This window comes from Lactuca saligna, chromosome 6, assembly GCF_052625555.1.
Source record: "Lactuca saligna cultivar CGN05327 chromosome 6, ASM5262555v1, whole genome shotgun sequence".
NCBI classification, from domain to species: Eukaryota; Viridiplantae; Streptophyta; class Magnoliopsida; order Asterales; family Asteraceae; genus Lactuca; species Lactuca saligna.
The window spans coordinates 137,009,605-137,032,857 of NC_136422.1; positions in this window are offsets into that span (position 1 = coordinate 137,009,605).

Below are 23,253 nucleotides of genomic sequence, written 5' to 3' on the forward strand. Positions count from 1 at the left end.
CTTCCGTTCCCATCTATCCACCTTCACGAACCTCTCTTATTCCTTCCTATACTCATGTTACTTCTTCTCCCTCTATGACACCTTCACCTAATCTTCCTCCAATGCCCACACAACCTCCTGCCTCTTCTTATCCTCATTATCAAACACCTATAATCAGCTTCACTTCCAAAGCCAAACCCACTCCCCCCTCCTATTTTCGACCCACTGCTGACTCCACTCACTCAATGCTTACTCATGCTTTTATTCACTCTCTTCAACCCAAACAATTTTCCGTCTCTCTCTCCCCCTCTCACCCAACCATTGAACCCCGTACCTTCTCTTAAGCGATCAAACATCCCTATTGGGAACTTGTTATGAAAACAAAATATGATGCTCTTCCAAGTCTAAACCAATCTGATACCTCCTTGTTTGTTCACCACTCCGCAACCATCACCATTTACATGCTAGTATACATCAATGATGTTGTTATCATCGGCAACAATGCTTCTATTGTTACAAATTTTATTCGAAAACTTGATACTACCTTTTCTCTATGTGACCTTCGCACACTGCATTATTTTTTAGGTCTTCAAACCAAGAGCTCTTCCATAAGACTTACACTATCTCAAACCCAATATATTCAGGAAGTCCTAAAACGAGACGATATGGCCTCTTCCAAGTATGTTTCTAATCCCGTCGATCCAACTCTCAAATTACATCATCTTGGTGACCCATTTCCCGAAACCACAAAATACCGACAGATTGTTGGATCTCTCCAATATGCCACTATCACTCGACCCAATATTTCATTTGTAGTTAACCAAGTTTGTCAATACATGCATGCACCCACAACTCTTCATTAGCAAGTCGTAAAATGCATTCTTTGATACCTTAATGGGACTCTTTCTCATTGTCTTCATTTTTCACCCACCACTTCCTCTTCCTCCTTACTTTCTAATTCGGATGTGGGGTGGATGTCCGGATCGGATTATAGTCGTTCATAATATGGGTTGTTATTTTTTATGGATCGAATCTTATAAGTTTGACATCACGCAAACAAAAAGTAGTTGCTCATTCGAGTATGGAAGTAGAATAACGATCTCTTACCTATACAAGTGCAAAATTATTATGGCTTACACAACTCATTTCTGACTTGCATGCTCCCATCATCAATCCTCCTCTGTTGTTGTGTGACAATGCAGTTGCTATCTTCTTAACCAAGAACCCGGTTATTAGCACTCGTTCGAAATATATAGCCTTGGATTTTCACTTTGTTCATGAAAAAGTCGAAGATGGTCTTCTCAAAGTCAGCCATATTTCTTCTCCATACCAGCTTGCAGATATCTTTACTAAACCACTTGGAAAAGCACGGGTTGCTCATCTTCGTTTCAAGCTTCAAGTCTAACCCGCCCTTGAGCTTGTCAGGGGGTTATACGCATAAATTATGGCCCAAGTAAATTAAAGAGTTCAGCCCAAGACTCAGTCTCTCATGCTTGGTGTTATTAACCGTTCATTTATTCACCGGACCGGTTGGTTTTTATGTACATACAAATCAAACGTCGCTACAATAACACCGAGCACTCTCAATATGTTCTAATACCAAAGATTCAACATATATATATATATATATATATATATATATATATATATATATATATATATATATATATATATATATATATATATATATATATATATTACAATTGAGAACAACGAAGAACATGAAACCCTAATAGAAAAACATAATTCTATAGAGAAGAACTGAGAGAGAAGCAAGCGTGGTGTATATGTGTTTCTTTTTGAATGCCGAATCATGTTGTAAATCTCCCTCATATATTCGGGTCAAAGAGATCCGCATGTTTTATAACCCGAATGACTTTAATTGAAATGAGCCGCAACCCAAAACTATCTGCATATATACATAAACTACCAAAAAAACAAAATATAATACAAAAAACAGGTTAAAATCATTTTACATTTTGAAAACTGTCCTTTCTCAATAATGTTAAGTTTGCAACACTTAACATATTTTCACATATCTGATTTTGAATGTAGGTATTCTTTTGTTTTGAATTTATTTACTGCAATTTTGGTATTTATATTGTGGTGTGGACAGTGGAGGAGTCAAGGAAGTAATGGGTGATGCATGGAAGAAGGTGGGTGATGGGTGGGCAATGGGCAGTGGGCACCTTTGTTTTTAATTTTATGGTGGTGGTGGTTAATTTTTAAAAATGGTTAATAAAATTTAAAAATACAAATCAGAATAAAATAATTATATTATACGTTTTTAGTGGAGAGTGATTAACTTATAAGACCAACCGTGATGAAAGTTAAAACCATAAAAACCAACCACATTAATTTTTCAAAATTATAGATTATTACCAACCATATTACCATAAGGACCTAAACTGTAATTTACTCTTAAATTTAATATATTAAATTTAACATTGTGTGGGTAGTTGTGGTAATTACGTTACATCCTTTGCTTTTTGAATGATCTCATCCTACCAAGAGAATTAGGAGCAGAGGTTCAGAATTTTTTGATTTATTTTGTAGCCAAGCGTTTGTTGTCTTGTACTTGAACCTGTCCTTTATATTATTTTATTTGCATAATATATACATATTCAATTTTAAATTGCGAATAAAGAATGAATTGGCTATAATTAATGTTTAGATTCATTTTAAACAATATGTTAGGTCACCTTTGTATTATGGTCAATGAGCAGCCTAGCCATCTTCGTTCTTTTGATTTTTCATCTTTATTGTAGATACATGTTTTGTATTTATTTTTATTTTTTTTTCATGTTTTTGTTTTATTGTTTACGGTAACCTACTATTTTGTGTTGGCCTCATTTACATGTTCTTAGAGTACTAAGATTTGATATCCATTTTTTTTTTTTTTGTACTTGTTCGCCTCATTTACATGTTCTCTTGGCATACATGTCGAAGATTATTTATGTGACACAATAACTCTTGAAAATTTGATTGTTTGATATCGATCTTGCCTAACACATCTCTATGGTATTAGTATAAGTCATATTAAAGTGAAGTAGTCCCTTATATATCTATATATGATGGAGTTTTCATTCTTTCCACAAAAGTTAATTTTTTTAGAAAAAATATAGTTAATTTCATATATATCTTACATAATATCACAGTAAAAATCCAAACATACATGACTTAACTAATCATTGTCTGACCTCATTGGACAACCGTTTTTGAGGGATAGTATTAGTATATCACATTTTAGTGCAAAATGATATCTTATCTTTATATATGTTGGGGTTTTTTTCTCTCCGTAATGACTCTTTAAAGAGAATTTTTGACTTCACTTATCTATATATTACAAATAAATGAGATTTTTGGGGCATGTTGTTGTATAGGTCACATTTGTGAATGTCCTTTTTTTTTATCTTTGAACAATAACCGCAACACAACAACTTGGGGATATTTATGCACTTAAAAATATAGTCATTTTAAATTAGACGCTTCATATAATCATACTTCATGGAAAAATATACCAGTGTCGAATTACTTCTAGAACTTCAACATGTAATGTTCAAAAAAATTAGCTACATGCATGCCAAAATCTCCGTATTTAAAAGCATATAATTTGATTATATTCTCTTTCATTTATTATCCATACTAGGTTATTACATGCGGAAACCACGGTTAACAAATTAAAAAATATTGATATTTTAAAAGCATACTCATTAATTAATGATTTTCAAATAGTTAATAACTTATAATGTTAGATTGATTGATTTGATTCAGACTAATATGTAACATGTTTTGAAGATATAAACACCATTATTTAAGTATAGATTATTGAAAAAAAAATAATGATGTTGATAATGTAAATATAAAACTAAATAGACTAAAAAAACAACATACTAAATCATTGAAATGCAATTGTTATTGTTATATGTTGAATTAAAATTTAAGCATTGTAAAAAACATACATGAACACGTAAAAATAAATTACAAATAAAAATTAAGAATAAGATATGTTTTACTATTAAAAAGTAAAATACGTTATAAGAAATAAAATTATATAAGTTGTTTATATATTTCTAAATCTTATTATACGAAATTTAAATTTTATTTGTAAATCTATTATTTTTATTTAAATTAATAACTTTAAATAGTTTTTATTTTGAAATAAAGCAATATAGAATTAAACATGTTTAAAAACAAGGTTATTTGAAAAACAAACCAATTTTTGATAAAGATTGTTATTGATCTTATCATATTGATTATTTAGATATTTATTAGTTATATTAAGTTATTATTTGATAAAATAAACAAAATGATGATATTATATTTAAAAAAAATAAACTAGAACGCCCTTGTTAGTCGAAAGGGTGTTGCTAACTACACACTATTTTATTATATTTTTTAGGATAATTATTACATACTCTATTGTAATACTCCTATTGCTTTTTATTATTCTAGCCAAAATCATTTCCACTAATTTTTGTAATGTCTTCCCTATTACTTTTTCTCTCTATATTATTTAAATTACCTTATATATAATTGGGATATAATTATACAAAAGTTTTATATTAGTAAATCTTTTAATATTTTTTTAATATACATAAATCCGTAATATATTAGTGATTATATATATATATATATATATATATATATATATATATATTCCCTTTATTTAATATATTATTTTATATCTAATCGTTTAATATAAATAAGTTACACAAACAGTCTTTATTATAGTTTAAACATATTACTTCTAATATATATATATATATATATATATATATATATATATATATATATATATATATATATATATATTGTATTCGAGTGTTGAGATACTAAACGAACGAATATAAATAATTAGTTTTAATGATCAATCGAAAAACCATTATTTGAACTCGTTTACCTAGTTAAACGAAAAAAAAACCATTGTTTGTATTCGTTTCTTAGTTAAACGAAAAAAATCATGTTTATAATCGTTTATTTATCAGATAAGAAACAATAAATTTATTTTTATCAAACAATTTATGAATGTTCGGATATATATTTGGTTTGTTTACCTTTATATTTTAGTAACAACTTCGTATGTAAAAATATAAATGTTAAATAAAGTATTAATTAAAACTTAGTTAAAATTGCAAAATATTTTATTTGTATTTGGCTTTAATATGATACAAACCAAATAAAAATCATTGGAAAATGCATTATTATCAAGCTTATAGTAAATAAAATTAATTTAACAGCAAGCTTTAATAATAAATATCATCAAATTTAAAGGTTTAAATTAAAACTTTAATGTACCTGAGGTTAGTTTGTAAATAACCAAAAAACGGTGACATTTGACGTATGAAAATATTGGTTTTGTCTTTTGTGCTATATGTGCTGAGAGAATAAAAGAGAGAAAAAAGGGGTAATCATAAAAGTTTAATAGGCTATAGCGTGTGTGATATCAAAAAAAAAAATATATATATATATATATATATATATATATATATATATATATATATATATATATATATATATATATATATATATATATATATATATATATATATATATATATATATATATATATATATATATATATATATATATTATTAAAACACCCCTTAAACATTCTATGAATATTTTTATTAAAAGTCAATTTATAATAAATTTTTTATAATTTATTTTTTCGAAAAACAATACAAATTCAACTAATAAAATAATCTTAAAAATCAAATATGTTATCTATATGGAAAAATAAAATGTATTTTACCAACCCCAAAAACCTAGTCGAAATTGAAAATTTATAATCTTTAAAACCAATTCAAATTGATTGACTGCGAGGGGTGTCGATGTAATTTGGGTGATTGTGGACAGGTTGACGAAGAGCGCTCATTTCCTTGCTATCAGTGAGAGCTCTTCCACTGAGAGGTTGGCAGATTGTACGTGTAGGAGGTGGTATCACGACATAGGGTGCCAATCTTGATTGTCTCGGATCGAGATGTACGTTTCACTTCCAGGTTCTGGAAGAAGTTTCATGAGAAATTGGGTACGAGGCTGCATCTTAGCACCGCATACCACCCACAAACTGACAGACAGAGCGAGCGGACGATTCAGACGCTCGAGGACATGCTTCGGGCATGTGTACTGGATTTCGGAGGGAGTTGGGACACATTTTTGCCTTTGGCTGAGTTTTCCAATAACAACAGTCATCATTCGAGCATCGGTATACCACCCTTTGAGCTGTTGTATGGGAGGAGGTGTCGGACCCCCATTTTCTAAGGAGAGGTAGGGCAATGTGTGATGGGTAGTACCGAGATTGTGATTCAGACGACCGAGTAGATTCAGTAGGTCAGACAGAGGTTACTGACGGCCCAGAGCCGTCAGAAGAGTTATGCGGATAAACGGCGGTCAGAGCTCGATTTCCAGGTCGGTGACTTCGTACTCCTGAAGGTATCTCCTTGGAAAGGGGTGATGCAGTTCAGGAAGAGCGGCAAGCTGGGGCCCCGTTATATTGGTCCATTCCGAGTAATTGCGAGGGTAGTTCGGGTAGCCTACCGGTTAGAGTTACCTGCAGAGTTGGGCTAGATTCATGACATCTTTCATGTATCGCAGATGAGGAAGTGTATTCCCGACGAATCAGCAGTGGTACCATTAGAGGATATTCAGGTGGATGCGAGCCTGAACTATGTTGAGAGACCGGTTGCGATTAGGGATCGGAAGATCAAGGTTCTGAGAAACAAGGAAGTGCCTCTGGTGCAGGTCCAGTGGCAACATCGGAAAGGGTCCGAGCTGACTTGGGAGTCGGAGCGAGAGATGCGTGAGCAGTATCCAGAGCTATTTGCAGAGTAAGACTTCAGGACAAAGTATGATTCTAGTGGGGAAGAATTGTAACATCCGGATTTCCAGGTACATTATTTATTTATTATTTTGGAGATTTTGAGAGAGACTCGGCGAGTTGATGCTTAGACTCGTCGAGTAGAGTCGCGAATTTCCATCCGGGTTATTGACCGGACTCGGTGAGTCAACTAGTGGACTCGGCGAGTCCACGCTGTTTAATGAAACCCTAATTTCCAGGGTTTGAGACCTATTTAAAGGCCCTTATGGCCTTCAATTGCGGCTACCAGTTGATAGAGAGAGACCCTAGAGTGTGTGAGCGTTTTGAGAGAGAAAGGAAGCCATTTTTGATCCTTGTATGGGTGATTTTGCAAGAAGAAGGTGAACAAGGCAAGAGGAAACTAAAGAGGGAGCTAATATGTGGATTTTAGAGTTTAAGGACTTCATCTTGAGGTATATATTCGATCCTTCTTCAGTTTTGGGTGTTAATCCTTGAGAGCTAGGGTTTTTAGCCCATTTAGAGTATGATTGTTAGTGCAATTGGTCGCTTCTTGTGTTGGGGTTGCGGATCTGGATCCAAAGGGGTCTAAAGATCTAAGCCCCTTGATCTTTATGGGGTGTCATTGGGTTATATGAGCTTAGGGTGTCATATTGAGGCCATTTCTTCAAATAGAGCCATAGGGTCTTTGCATGGGTATCAAGATCCAAACTTTACATGTTTATTATGCTCAAGGAGGGCAGATCTATGGGTTAGAGGAACAGATCTGACCTTAGGAGGTCATTTCTGTATAAACATGGCATGAACTCGCCGAGTCCCAAGAACAAACTCGGCGAGTAGGGCTAGGATTTCCTGTAAGTCACTCAGTGAGTAACTTGTCGAGTTGGGGGAATGACTCGATGAGTCAGAAGGGGGTAGAGGATTACAGGTGGAACTCGCCAAGTTCATAATTGAACTCAACGAGTTGAGTCGGGGTGGCCCCGCGATTCATGCCAGGTGTAAACCGTCGAGCAGGGGGAAGGCTCGACGTGTCATTAGAGGCTAGAGAGATAGTGGACACGTGTAGACTCGCCGAGTCGCCCAAGTGCACTCGACGAGTCAGGTCAAATTTTGACAGTTGACTTTGTTGACTTTTAGGGATTGGTCAACAATAGGGTCTTTGAGTCAAGAGAGGGGTAAAATGGTCTTTTACCCATCTGAGGGTGCTAAGAGATGGTTGGGTCTAGTCTCGAGATTTATATTTATGAGCGTATTTTACTTCATGTGATTAGGCGGAGGTTAGACTATACTGCTACCGAGTTAGGGATTTACCGAGACATCTGAGGAGAGTCTTCTCACTATACTTTACCTTGAGTGGTAATTAGAGTTATGTGATAGAGTTATTGTATGCTATTTATGTGATGTGTTGCACTGCATTATTTCTATGTGATTTATGCCATGTGTATATTAAAGTATATCAGAATTAGAACTGGAAGGTTCACAAAGCTAGGACCAGAGGGTCCACAGAGTTAGGGCCCAAGGGCCCACAGAGTTATAGCCTCGAGTGGCTAGTATGTGGTATGTCTGGTATTTTAAGGAACTCACTAAGCTTTATGCTTACAATGTTATGTGTTATGTGTTTCAGGTACCAGTGATGATCGCTGGAAGGCATCGGCATGATCTGTACACACACCCGCGGAGTTTATTATGATTTGATCTTGGGAAATGTTTTGGGAACAATGATACGATACGGTGAGATTTTATTAATGAATGTGTTTGGAAAATGTGAAAAATTGTTTTAATTTTTACGGTGTTACATTATACTGATATTTGAGTTATAATAATCGTATGAAAATTGTGTTGGATAAGGTGTCTAAGTCCATAACTATTTCTGCTATGTACTTGACCCGTCCCAGCATGGTCCATTTGGGTTGCATGGCACCATGCAATTGGATAAACTAAATGAGAGAAATAACACATATGGTTTATTAATATATTATAAGTTCTAATATATTAATAATATTATTTAATTAGTTTGATCAAGAATTAATTTAGAATTAATTAAGTGATCAAAAAATAACTAATTAAATATATGGGTTGATTATGTAAATCATCTATAACTTATATAGTCGGCTAAGAGGCTCCATGGATAATCAAGTTGGGTTAGACCCATTGGATGCTCCATGGAGGCCCCATGGGAGTTACAAAACCATAGGTCATGGAAATGAAGAGTCATGACACATTAGGGTTTACATGATGTAACCCTAGATGTGTCAACACTATATAAAGCTCATGTGTTCTCCCAAAAGCCGTTAGACAAGATACTTGAGGGTTAGAGCCGATTTTTGAGTGTTATAGATTCTCTCCAAGTTTACTCCATAGCATTTGGTGTTGTGTGAAGCAATTGAGGCATCACACTTGGGGTGCTAGGCTCACAAGGTTTCAAGGAACACTTACAACAATAAGGTATGTAGTTATATCTATTATTCAAGTTAAAATTGTTCCCCATGTATGCTAGATAGGATCATAGCCTTGGAAATCAACTTTGCATGATAATTAGACAAACATAGATCCAAGGTTTTTAGGGTTGCATGTACACTTAGGAACTGTTAGAATGCTCAAAACCCATCAGTGGTATCAGAGCCTAGGCTTGTTTGTTGATTTTTTGTGCAAATTGATTGAAAAAAATCGATGTTCTGTTTTCTGCTCGTATGAACTCACCGAGTCCATGGGGGACTCGACGAGTCCATGCACGAATACAAGCTACTCGTTGAGTCTATTCTTGCACTCGACGAGTAGAGGATGTTGTGTTCAGAATTTCGATTTTAGTTGCTGGAAATGGACTAGAAACATTACCCTAAAATGTTTTGGTACTTGCAAAACATGTTTTAGATGGAGTAATGTTTATGCTAATCCATTTACAATGAAAATTATCAAAATTACAAGTGTTAAATGTAATTTTTTGATTCATGAAAGTGTTCATATTCATGTTCTTGATCTTATGATGGTTAGATGATCATAGGAATTATTTATAACCTATGTGGTAGATTAATTCATGATTATTATGTGTTTTAATGGATTCCATAACTTGTCCTCAAGTTATGGAAAACCGAAAGTCACTTTGCTTTAAAACCATTAAAAGAACACGTGGGTTATAAATATGAAGAGTCTTCATTTTTAATACCCTAATAAACTCATAAGTTACAAGAAATGAAAAGTTTTGAAAGTTTACAAAACTTGCCCTCAAGTTTTGGAACAAGTAAAGTCTTGATTAAAACTTTAGTTCCAACCTTTAGAATTTTAAAAAGTTAAAATACAACCCTTATACTTATAGTATTATGATTTAATAATTATATATATATATATATATATATATATATATATATATATATATATATATATATATATATATATATATATATATATGTATGTATGTATAAGAACAAAGTCGTCTTACCGCTAGTACGCCTCATTCACGAAGCCGGTCTATAAGGTGGGTATAAGGTTGTTGCCTATAAAATGGCAACTTAATGGGTGTCCACTCTCATCCACCGCTTGCTTGACTGGTGGAGGGTCGTTAGTCGAACGGGTAAGACAAGGACTTATAAATTCTCATTAAAAGTATAATGATTATTTAAAGTAACTAAATGTTTGATAAATTCCCAATCTTAGTTACTTTAGGAAAAATGTGAATAAGGTGCTAATCCATGAAATTACACTTTGCACCTTGTTTAAGTCGTTGGTGGAGTGTGTGTGGTTTACCAGCACATTAACTTGGACTTAACAAGGAAGGCAAAGGGTGACTTAAGGTTTTTCATGAGGCCGGAAGGAGCGCGTGTGGTTTACCGGCACAACAATTAAGTGAAAAACATTAAGGGTACCAAGTAATTAGCATGGTTACTTCACACCTTGATTTGTGATCCTCGGTATCCCAGTCACAAAACATGAAGGGAACATTCGAGATTGAAACATGCCATTGAAAAGTTCAATGAATCTCAAAGAATCTAGGAATTTCTAAAAGACAAATAAAACCTAATAATTTATATTTCGTTTTCATGGTGGAAATTGGTGAATCGTCATTCACCTACCTTTCAAATATGTTATAACTTGGATTACGGAATCCCTCTTCTGGGTTATAATATATTGTGATTGGATCCTATCCTTAATATTACATTTGGGTGTTTTATTAAGGACTATCCCTATATCTAAACTAAAATTACTTTCTTCTTTTCAGATGTCTTCCAACAATGTTACTCCTGTCTCAAACCCTACTGGCTCCTTCTCTCTCATGAATCTCTGTAGGAGAGTCATCTTTGATGGATCCAACTTTACTGACTGTATCAGGAACATCAGGATGGTCACTCGTTACGAGAACAAGGAATATGTTCTTGACAAGGAGCTCAAGGTGCCTGAGCCAACTGCTACTCCTGAGGAGTTTGCTGAATATGAGGCACATGAAAGAGATGCAACCAAAGTGGCATGCATCATGATGGCCACCATGACAGTTGAGCTCCAAAAGTCCTATGAGGACTACTATCCTTTTGAGATGCACCAGGATTTGATGGACCGCTACCATCAGAGTGCTCGTCAAGAGCGATATGAAATCATCTCCTCTATGATCACAACTCGGATGAAAGATGGCGAACCCATCACAAGCCACATGCAGAAAATGCAAAGGTATGTGGATAGATTGATGAAGTTGAATGTGAACTTCCCTAAGGACTTAGCAATAGATATTATTTTGCACTCCTTACCTTCATGTTATGATCAATTCCGCATGACATACCACATGAATAAGGAGGAAGTTACACTTATCAAACTTTAGGGACTCCTAAAGACCGCAGAATCAGGTCTTAAAGGTAAGTCGATTGTGACCACTCCTGCTACTACTCCAAACTCAGCACCTGTCCTGGCAATCGAGAAATGTAGAAGGAAGAAGAGAAAGAACCCTTCCAAGGGTACCAAGGGTAAGACCCTTGATGGCTCCTCTTCTAGTGGAACCAAGAAAGGTTTCGTTACACCTTCTTCTGATCCCAAAGAGGCTGAATGCTTCTACTGCCACGAAACGGCGCACTGGAAGCGTAACTGCCCAAAGTACCAGCAAGACTTGAAGGATGGGAAGGTTAAACCCAACCATGCATGTATTTACACTATCTCATCTAATAATTCACTCTATTCTAACTCTTGCGTCCTTGATACCGGTTGCGGTATTCATATTTGTTCTGAATTGCAGGGACTAAGAAGAAGTGAGAATGTCGAGCATGGAAAGATAAACCTGATCATGGCGAATAGGAAAGTTTCACCTGTCACCAAGATTGTAGTTTATACTTTGTTTCTTAGTAGTGGATTTACTTTAGATTTGAATAAATGTTTTTATTCGCCAGAAATGGCAAGAAATGTTATTTCCTTTCATGCTTTGTATAAACAAGGTTTTACCTTTTCTTTTGATAATGAAACTGGTGGAATAAATGCTTTCTTTAATAATGTGTTTTATTTTAAAGCATTATCTTGTGATGGTGTGTATGAAGCTGTGTCTGTTGTAGATAACTTAGGAAATAATGTATTGTGTATTGATTCTACTAATAATAACTTGGATAAAGCATCATTATGGCATTGTCGTCTTGGACATATAAGAAAGAAACGCATAGGCCAAATCTAAAAGGATGGAGTCTTGGAGTCATTTGACCTAAAGTCAGATGATAGTTGCGAATCATGCTTACTTGGAAAAATGACAAAGTCACCCTTCACTGGTTCTTGTGAGAGGGGTGAAGGATTGTTGGATCTTATACACACGTGCATGTGTGTGGACCCTTCAAAGATGCCACAAGGGATGCTAATTGTTATTATGTGACTTTTGCAGATGATTATAGTAGATATGGATATGTCTACTTAAACAAGCATAAGTTAGAGACTTTTGAAAGGTTTTAAGAGTTTAAACAAGAATTCGAGAATCAATTGGGCAGGAACATTAAGATGCTTCGATCTGATCGTAGTGGTGAGTATCTTAGTACTGAGTTCCTCGACTATCTAAGGGAATGTGGGATTGTCTCACAATTGACACCTCCCAGGACACCATAGTTAAATGGTGTAGCTGAGAGGCGTAACCGAACCTTGTTGGATATGGTTCGTTCCACGATGAGTCGAGCTATGCTACTAATCTCATTTTCGGGGTATGCCTTAGAGACTGCCACCCACATCCTTAACTGGTCCCTACAAAGAAGGTTGGCAAAACACCTCACGAGATGTGGACTGGAAAAGTTCCTAGTCTTGCCCACATCAAGGTTTGGGGTTGCAAGGATTTCGTGAGACGCGAGACTCATGACAAGCTCGAACCTCGAAGCGAGAAGTGTATTTTCATCAGCTACCCACAAAAATCCTTTAGTTACCTCTTCTATAGACCTAGTGAGAATGTGGTCTTTGTAGTAAGGAGGGCTGTCTTCCGAGAGAGAGAGTTCATAAGCCAAGGAGACAGTGGGAGGCTAATTGACCTTGAAGAACTTCAAGAGTCAAGTGGTGAAGGAACCTCAAACCCTAGCAGTCAACTAGAGGAGGAATCTCATGTTGATCCAATTATACCTCCCGTTGTACCTCTGAGGCGTTCCACAAGGGTTAGGAATGTACCTGAGCATTAATATGGTTTCCATCTTACTGCAGAAGGTGAGACACTTATTAGTGATGAGACACTAGTAGGTTTGGATGAACCTAACAGCTATGGGGAAGCCATGGCAGGTCCTGAGTCTGCTAAATGGAAAGAGGCAATGGATAGCGAGATACAATCCATGTATGACAATCAAGTTTCGAACTTGGTTGACAATGTTCCAGGTCGTAAGACTGTAGGGTGCAAATGGATCTTCAAGAAGAAGACCGACATGGATGGTAATGTACACACATATAAGGCTCGACTGGTAGCAAAGGGCTTCTCTCAAATTCCTGGAGTGGATTATGATGAGACCTTTTCTCCAGTAGCCAAGATTAAGTCTATTAGGGTATTGTTAGCCATAACTGCATTTCATTACTATGAAATATGGAAAATGGATGTCAAAACCGCTTTCCTTAATGGAAAGTTGGCTGAGGATGTTTACATGAATCAGCCAGAGGGTTTTATCAACACAGAGTACCCTAATAGAGTGTGTAAGCTTGAGAAATCCATCTATGGATTAAAGCAAGCACCTCGCAGATGGAATCTTTGCTTTGATGAGAAGGTCAAAGAGTTTGGCTTCTCTAGGAGTGAAGATGAATCTTGTGTATATGTCAAGGCTAGTGGGAGTATAGTTAGCTTTTTGGTACTATATGTGGATGACATACTACTCATAGGAAATGACATCCCAACTCTGTAGGAAGTTAAGTCCTGGCTTGGGAAGAGTTTTGCTATGAAGGACCTAGGAGAAGCTGCCTATATTCTAGGGATAAGGATCTTGAGAAACCGGAGTAAAAGACTAATTGGACTTAGTCAAAGTACCTACTTGGACAAGGTGTTGAAGAGATTCAGCATGCAAGATTCCAAGAAAGGAGAGTTACCCATCCAGAGTAACACTAGACTGAGTAAGACTCAAAGCCCGAGTACTGAGGATGAGATAGCAGAAATGAGTCGGATACCCTATGCTTCAGCAGTAGGCTCAATCATGTATGCTATGACCTGTACTCGTCCTGATGTAACCTTTGCTTTAAGCATGGTTAGCAGGTATCAGGGAAATCCTGGTAAGGCTCACTTGACAATGGTAAAGAACATTCTCAAGTACCTGTGGAGGACTAAGGACTGGGTCCTTACCCTTGGTGGGAGTGATGACTTGAGAGTTGTAGGGTATAGTGATGCTAGCTTCCAAACTGATAGGGATAATTTCCGCTCTCAGTCAGGCTGGGTCTTTACCTTAAATGGAGGAGCAATCTCTTGGAAAAGTTCCAAGCAGGAGACAGTGGTTGATTCAACTTGCAAATCAGAGTATATAGCGGCAAGTGAAGCAGCAAAAGAGGTTATGTGGATAAAGAACTTCATTAGAGACCTTGGAGTTGTACTAGCTATATCGAAGCCCATAGAGATTTTCTGTGATAGTGAAAGTGTATTTTCCTTAGCAAAGGAACCAAGGGATCATGGGAGATTCAAACACATCGACAGAAAATATCATTTCGTCAGACATCGTATAGAAGAAGGACTTCTCGTGGCAAAGAGGGTATCATCGGATGAGAACCCGACAGATCCCCTCACGAAGGGACTGGGTAGGGTTAAGCATCTCCAGCATGCTAGGAGCATAGGGCTGAAGGATGATATTAGTTTTAGTAGTTAGATAATTTTGAAATTTGTAAAGAGTAATTAACATTTGATGATGAATAAAAGTTGTGTTTATTTATGAGTAAAGTGTTGCTATCGCTTGTCAATCGTTTACTATTATTTCTTTTGCATGTTTTGACTTCCAGAATATTTATGTTGTTTTACATATTATTCAAATTATCCACTTTCAGTCATATGTTGGAAGTAGATATGAAGTAAGACTGTCATGAGTTGGTTGTAGAGGTCTAAGATGTTGGACATGTCCTCAACACTCATGAGTGCTCATAAGTTCTGAGTATTGGATTCAACCCACGCTCACTGGCATCACTTCATAGAATTTATCTCGAGTGATCGCGAGACGGTAATATCATATAAGTCTTCAAACCTAGAGATATGACTTGTTAACTATGAGTTAGTTATGCATTGAACGTGCGAAACCGCATTGGTAACTCGATGTTATAAAACGTGTGTTTGTGTGTAATTTAACAAGTAGTAGAACAAGCATATGAGTCGAAGTTTATCTGTTCCTTCATGGATTAGAAGCTGATATCTGGGCCCCTCGATGATTTTGTTTTGACCTATGTACCGGTCCCGGTTAGAACTAAGTTGATGTGTTCAATTAAGTTCTTTGTCAAACAAATCGGAAATCGGGAAACAAACTGTTGGACAATAGGCAAGACTATGTTCCATGTGTTTGTCCGGCTGATATCTAGAACAGAGGATTATATGATCTCTTATCTGAAATGGCGTACCATCATCTTCTCAGTTCCGAGAAACCTTGAAAACAGCTACGATTGCCGATCGGTTCCTGAATTCATACTTGCAGTTATAGTTATTAGACTTATCCAGGTGGGAGACTATTGGATAAGGTGTCTAAGTCCATAACTCTTTCTGGTATGTACGTGACTCGACCCGGCATGGTCCATTTGGGTTGCATGACACCATGCAATTGGATAAACTAAATGAGAGAAATAACACATATGGTTTATTAATATATTATAAGTTCTAATATATTACTGATATTATTTAATTAGTTTGATCAAGAATTAATTTAGAATTAATTAAGTGATCAAAAGATAACTAATTAAATATATGGGTTGATTATGTAAATCATCCATAACTTATATAGTGGGCTAAGAGGCTCCATGGATAATCAAGTTGGATTGGACCCATTGGATGCTCCATGGAGGCCCCATGGGAGTTACAAACCCATGGGTCATGGAAATGAAAAGTCATGACACATTAGGGTTTACATGGTGTAACCCTAGATGTGTCAACACTATATAAAGCTCATGTGTTCTCCCAAAAGCCGTTAGACAAGATACTTGAGGGTTAGAGCCGATTTTTGAGTGTTATAGATTCTCTCCAAGTTTACTCCATAGCATTTGGTGTTGTGTGAAGCATTTGAGGCATCACACTTGGGGTGCTAGGCTCACAAGGTTTCAAGGAACACTTACAACAACAAGGTATATAGTTCTATCTATTATTCAAGTTAAAATTGTTCCCCATGTATGCTAGATAGGATCATAGCCTTGGAAATCAACTTTGCATGATAATTAGACAAACATAGATCCAAGGTTATTAGGGTTGCATGTACACTTAGGAAGTGTTAGAATGCTCAAAACCCATCAAATTGCTACGTGTATGCTTTCAAAATTGTATACAGTTAGGGTCTTATAGCCTCATAATGATTGATTTGGCTTTATTTACTGTTCCTTGTCTGGTTGTGGTCTTTGGGCATAATCTGTTATTTGAAATTCTATGTGATCTTGTTCTGTGTATAATTTGCATGCATAAGGCGACTCATTATGATTGAGTTCTGGTTTGATATGGATTGAATAAATCCTACGATAGCCTAGGATTTCAACTATGAGGTAGCGTGTAAAATATGATTTGTTCTGGGATGAATTAGGGTTATTAGGTAGAGCCTTGGGGAAACTACACGTAGGTGTGGAAGGTATTATTGGGCCCATAGTACTGAAACAATAGGACTTGTACCCGAACCAACGTTAGATCTGGAAGCTCTAAGGAGAACCGGTGTGGAAGGAACCCCCCCCCCCCCGCGCTTTTGGATATCCTGATCATTATGTTTATTAGTATTGCAGTGTAGTATGGTGGTGACATGACATGGAGCTGGGGTATCAGGATTAGGATCCGGGTCTTAGTCAGACGATGGTACCGAGCCTATTTGCGAGAGGTTGCACGAGCTCATCGCAGTCGATGTTATGAGGGACATCGTTGATGTTACCCCATTGATTTTTGGGACATTCAAGGAATGGATGATGGAGATTATGGAGGAGAGGCTCACCGCATTCAGAGCTGAGATTGTTGTGGGCCAGGTCAGGGCTCGAACTCCCTCGTTCTGGGAGTTCAAGGCGTGTTGGGCGCTAGAGTTTTTCGGGGTTAGGGACCCCATAGTTAGTTGACACTAGGTGGTGGACATAGAGAATTCCCAGTGCACAAGTTCTTACCTTGATGCAGCAAAGGTGGGTTTTGCTTCGTGTATGCTGAGGGATCGAGCATGGGATTGGTGGGGTGAGGTGACTTGCTAGGTGGGAGCAGTCGGTGTGGCTGAGATGATGTGGGCAGATTTTGTTAGGTGTATTGATTTGGATTTCGCACCACCTATCGAGGTGCAATGGTTAGTGAAGGAGTTTCATAAGCTCCAGCAAACCACCGAGACTATGGCAGAGATCACTGGCAAGTTTTAGGAACGAGCACTGTTGATCACAATATGTTGCAGATGAGGATATGAGGCGGACGAGGCATCATTCCATGCTGATGGATGATATTCGAGAGTTTGTGAGTTTTACAAGGTGCAAAACCCTGAATGAGATGTGGAGAAGGCCCATGAGCGGGAAATGGAGTTGGACATCCACACCAAGCGGAAGCTTGAGCTGTAATACCCATAAAAAGCATGCCAATTTTAAACTTTTTAAAACATATCAAAACCAATGATTATTACAAAACTTGTTTTCAAAATGGTATAGTGTCAGAGTATCCCAAAGTCGAAACATAAATATAAAAGGAAGTGCACGATCACGCCTTCGCCTTCCCACGATCATCAGAAGTACCTGAAACAAAATCGAAACATAAATATAAAAGGAAGCTCAAAGGCTTAGTGAGTTACCCCCAAATACCAATGCCATAACACATATCCATAACATATAAGCAAACAACATACATAATGAGCCAACAGTCTGACTAGCTCGCCTTTCAAGCCATCAGTCTATTTGGACCGCTCCGAGCCTTCGGCATATCTGGACCGCCTCTCAGGGCCATAAGCCTATCCGGACTGCTCGCTAGGCCTTCAGCCTGACTATATGCCCTCCTAGATCTATAATCTATCCGGTCCGCCCTGGGTAACTTGGCCTACAACAAAAAGCAGGACCTGACTCAACCCAATCTCCCAAACCAACAAACATGTGCCTATACATATAAACAAATAGTCATAATGATCTGTAACACCCATAATCAAAAAGACCAAGAAAGGAAACGAAAACCCTAAGTCAAAGGGGTTAACTCGTCGAGTCCAGGGTGGAACTCGACGAGTCCGAGCGGGATCAAGGTCAAAGAGTAAGTGACCTACTCGACAAGAAGGAAAGTGGACTCGACGAGTCCAGTCTGGATTAGGAAACCTTAAGTTCGGGACTTGATTCCCTATTTAAACGTCTCATTATCTTCCGTAGGGTTCAAATGCAGTCTCTCTCACCCAGAATACTGAACCCTAGCCACCATATCCATTTTGAGCAAGATCTAGCCTTGGTGAAGTGATTTGAAGCTTAGAAGGGAATGAGGTTCATAGTGGTGCGAGAAAAAGTCTTGGATACAGAGTTGGTGTAACTTTTCAGATCCTTTGAGGTAATAAGCTAACCTTATTGCATTTAGAACATGGAGGAGGTTTATTTCGAGTTTGGAGTAGATATGAGGTTGCTAACTCATATCTAGGCTATTAAGGATCCAGAAAGCCATAAAGTTTATGCCAATAAGTTGTTGGTGAAGCCCCTTGGTCACAAACCCTAGCCCTAGAGTGTTTTAAGCCCATATCTCTTTGGTTTCATGTAAAGTTTGCAACTTTATGTGAGGAATAGACTTGGGAAGAGTGGATCTATGAGTTGGAGCCCCTACATGGCTCGAAAAGCCACTGTATGGATTAAAAACTGAGGTGACTCGGAGAGTCACATGGGTGGACTCGGCAAGTTGGATGAAGATGGGAATGGACTCGACGAGTTGGAAGAACAACTCCGCGAGTCTGTTCTTGGACTCGGTGCTTCAGGTTGCGAAACACTAACCCCTTCTGGTTAAGGCTAAGATCAGTAAGTTGAATGATGACCTAGTGAGTTGGACAGGATGGGACTTAAGAGATCGTTGAACTTGGCGAGTCTTGGGGTGACTCGGCGAGTTGGGTCGCATTGTGAGAGTTCTGAGTATATGTACTCGGCGAGTAGAGTCAGCTAGAAAGTTTGACTTTGACCAAAGTCGACTTAGTTTGGCTTCTAGAGTTCAGTTGGAACTAAGTGATATATCTATTGATATTGGTAGCTTGGGGAGCTAGTGGAGTAACGGTTCAGAGAATTTTCAGTCAGCAACAAGAGGGTTATCAACAAGTTCAGCAGTGCATGTGAGTTTCCCTTTGTGTGAATGGGTCTATGGCCATAATTCCAGCCCATGTAGTTATGAGTAGGAAGACCAGGGGGTTTGCCCTAGGCACTGTTTGCTAGTACAATATTCCGGACCAAGGTCCAATGTCAGGCGGGTGCCCAAGGAATGGTTTGCATGATAGAGTATACTTGTTGTCTGTGTGATGCATGTATGTGCTTGGTAGGAAGGTGAGTGTGGGCGAGGTCCCGTATCTTACCAATAGCAGAGTATGGACGGTGTTCCATATCTCATTAGTAGCAGAGCATGGGCGAGGCCCGAGATAGGCATGGAGTGAGTGTGTGCATGGGCCCATATCTCACTTACCGTAGGAGCTTGGACGGGGTTCCGTGACTCACTATTAACAGGACAGGGGCGAGGCCCAAGACAGGCGAGGCCTAATGACAAGAATGCAGTAAGGTATGTTCAGTTATGTGTTATATGCTATTTTGTACTATAGGTGGTTAGCGGTCGGGGCCTAACAGAAACAGATATGTATCCGAGTAGGACTCGAAGCCAAGCGGGGCCTTGAGCGGCGGGGTCGTTGTAGCGGGCGGGGCCTAAGGTAGGGGGCGAGGCCCGAAATAGCAGGCGTGGCCCAAAATATGCTATATGTGTTTGTGCAGGGTATGTGGTATGTTGGGGGACTCACTAAGCTTCATGCTTACGGTTTTCAATTTTGGTTTCAAGTACCTCCGGTAGCGGAGGGAAGAGCTTGGGGTGATCGCATGGCACACACCATTGATTAGTCAGCCTGGGATGTTTTACTCTGATAATGAAATATGTTTTGAAATTAATACTCTGAATTTATGTTATGACTTATGATATGTTTTTATGAATATGGATTTGATAATGATTTAAAGAAAAAAATTTGGTACGGATTTTTTGGACGTTACAAGTTGGTATCAGAGCCTTGGTTTGAGAGATTCGGACATACTCTCGGGTGTGTCTGAACTCAAACTAAGGGATTGGTCTAAAAGTTTTCAAAATGAAAATACAGTTTTGTAAAAAGAGTTTTTAGAAAGGAAACAGTTTTAAAAAAGCAAAAAGATTCAGAAAGAAAAGGAACTTTGATTAGTGAAAAGGGTGTGGTGCATGCAATCAGCTGAGCTCAAGTAAATACCCCAAAATACCCAAACAAGTTGATGTTATGTTTATCAGTTAGTAGAGTAGCATGCTAGATTTGGACTAAGGATCTAGGGAGGATGCCTTATGTGCCTGTTATATGTGCTTTGAGCTGCATGATAGTGCTAATTAGACAGTAGTAGGATAGGCTGTTTAGGTTATGCCTGAGTTTATGAGCTTATGTCGCATGCTAGTGCAGATTCTTGATATGAGATTATGATTGTTGAGTATGTTATGGTTAGATTTTTCCCTTGTCTGAATGCTGCTTGCTTTGTGCATTATGGGATTCTGAGTGATGGAAGTTAGCCATTAGGTGAATACATCACGTCACATGTGATCAGGGTTGAATAATCTCAAAGTGCTGGATTTGGCCCTATTGCGCAGCTCTTGTCTAAGTCCAACCGTTGTAGGGATGAGTCTTCTACTCGAAGGATTATCTGAGCCTCGTCACATGTGATAGTATTCAGGTGATGGCTAATTGGCATCACAAGGAGGCCTTCAGCAGTTGAGGACTGGTTTGAGTTGAGTCAGAGGTTTCCCTAGGGTAAGCCTAGGATGAGATAGTGCTGGAAGCAGTAGTAGTATAAAAAGGGACATGATGGAGTCAAAACAGTTCTTGAGGACAGTACGGATAGATGTGGAAGGTAGTATAGGCCCGTAATACTGAAAGCAGAGGATCCGTACTCAACTCAAGAAAGGCCGAGATGAGATCGGGAAACTTGCAGTGTGTTCGTATGATCCCTCAACGGTGATGAGTATCCTGATAGTTATTGCGATATGTTTTTAGCAAGGTGACATTGCAAGAGAGACCAGTGGGCGGATCAGGCGCCGGAGAGGGATCAGGCTCGGGTTCAGGGGCCGAGCAGCTCGAGGAGCGGATGAGGGAGTTCATATCAGTGGAGGTTATGTGCAGTATCCTAGATCAGACTCCTGTGATCTTTGGCACGGTCAAGGAGGGTATACTGGAGATCTTGGATAAGAGGCTAGGAGCCTTTCGTACTGAGATAATGGCTTTGATGGGAGAGCATACTATGACATTCCGAGAGTTTAGAGCTTGCGGAGTGCCAGATTATCATGGGGCTAGGGACCCCATCGCTAGCAGCAGGTGGTTGGTCGATGTTGCCAACGCATTCCATACGAGCTGTGTCCCGAGGGGGACAAGGTCAGACTCGCCTCCTGTCTTCTGAAGGACAGAGCAAGGGATTGGTGGGAGGAGGTTGGTCATGCCGTTTGTGATTATGTCGCGGTGGATGCGATGACATGGAGCGATTTCTCGGCCAGGTTTAGGGCTGACTTTTCACCGATTATTGAGGTGCAGTAGTTGGCACGGGAGTTTCAGGATTTGACGCAAACTACTGAGATTGTGGCGGAGATCACCGCCAAGTTCAGGGAGAGGGCCCTCCTTGTTCCGCAGTATATTGTGGACGAGGAGATGTAGAAGGTCCGATATCACGAGATGTTGAGGGCTGAAATCAGGGAGTTCGTCAGCAGGTCCGGCTGTAAGACGACGGAAGATATGATTTCTCGAGCTAAAGAGAGGTAGATTGATTTGGAGCAGATCTGGAAGAGGAAGCCGGATGAGGTTCAGGTAGCCACAGGTTCGGGCAAAAGGCCTAAGGGGTCAGATTCGGGATCGAGGGATTACCAGATTCGCGGCCGATGCGAGAGGTGAGGCAAGATGCATGAGGGTGCGTGTAGGAGTAGTAGTGATGGATATTCGGGCTACTTCATGTGCGGCCGGACTGGTCATCTTAGCAGGGATTATACTTCTACCACCACACAGGGATCATGCTTGATATGTTTCCACTACAGTTAGCGGGGCCACAAGAAGGCCCAGTTCCCCAGTTTGTTTTCGGCAGGATGGGTGATAGCACCTGCCCCTGCAACTCTGAGGATCACAGATGGCTGTCATGGCCGAGCAGAGGCGCTTGCGGTAGACAGAGCTTTTCAAATGATTACCATGGAAACGCGAACAACACCGAACATAGCAGGTGTGTGTCTTTCGTTTCTCTATTAACTTTGTTCATGATTATATTGTTAAGGTTCTACATCATTATTGGTATAAGTATTTTAGAATTGTGTGGCTTGCTTGTCATTCAGTTATATGCCATCTGCATACCTTGGATAATAAAATGGTAGTTTAGGGGGGGTTATGCCCTATGGAATCCGGTTACTTAGGATGCAGTAGCTATAGCATGCTTGTGTGGAACTCAGTAGTGACCCACTAGATTCAGGAAGGTGTTATCGAGTGATGGATTGGTTAGATCCCTAGCTATGGCAAGCTTGGTTCTTCAGCAGAATGACTACGGTATAGTAGAGAAGATTAGGAATTTCTCTCAAGCATTGAGCAGGGAGGTATAAGCAAGATCCAAATGGGGGAGAACCCTCCGAGAGTACAGGGGAAGAGCACGCAGATCCAGAATGAGTATGCGACCTCTGAGAAGGAAAA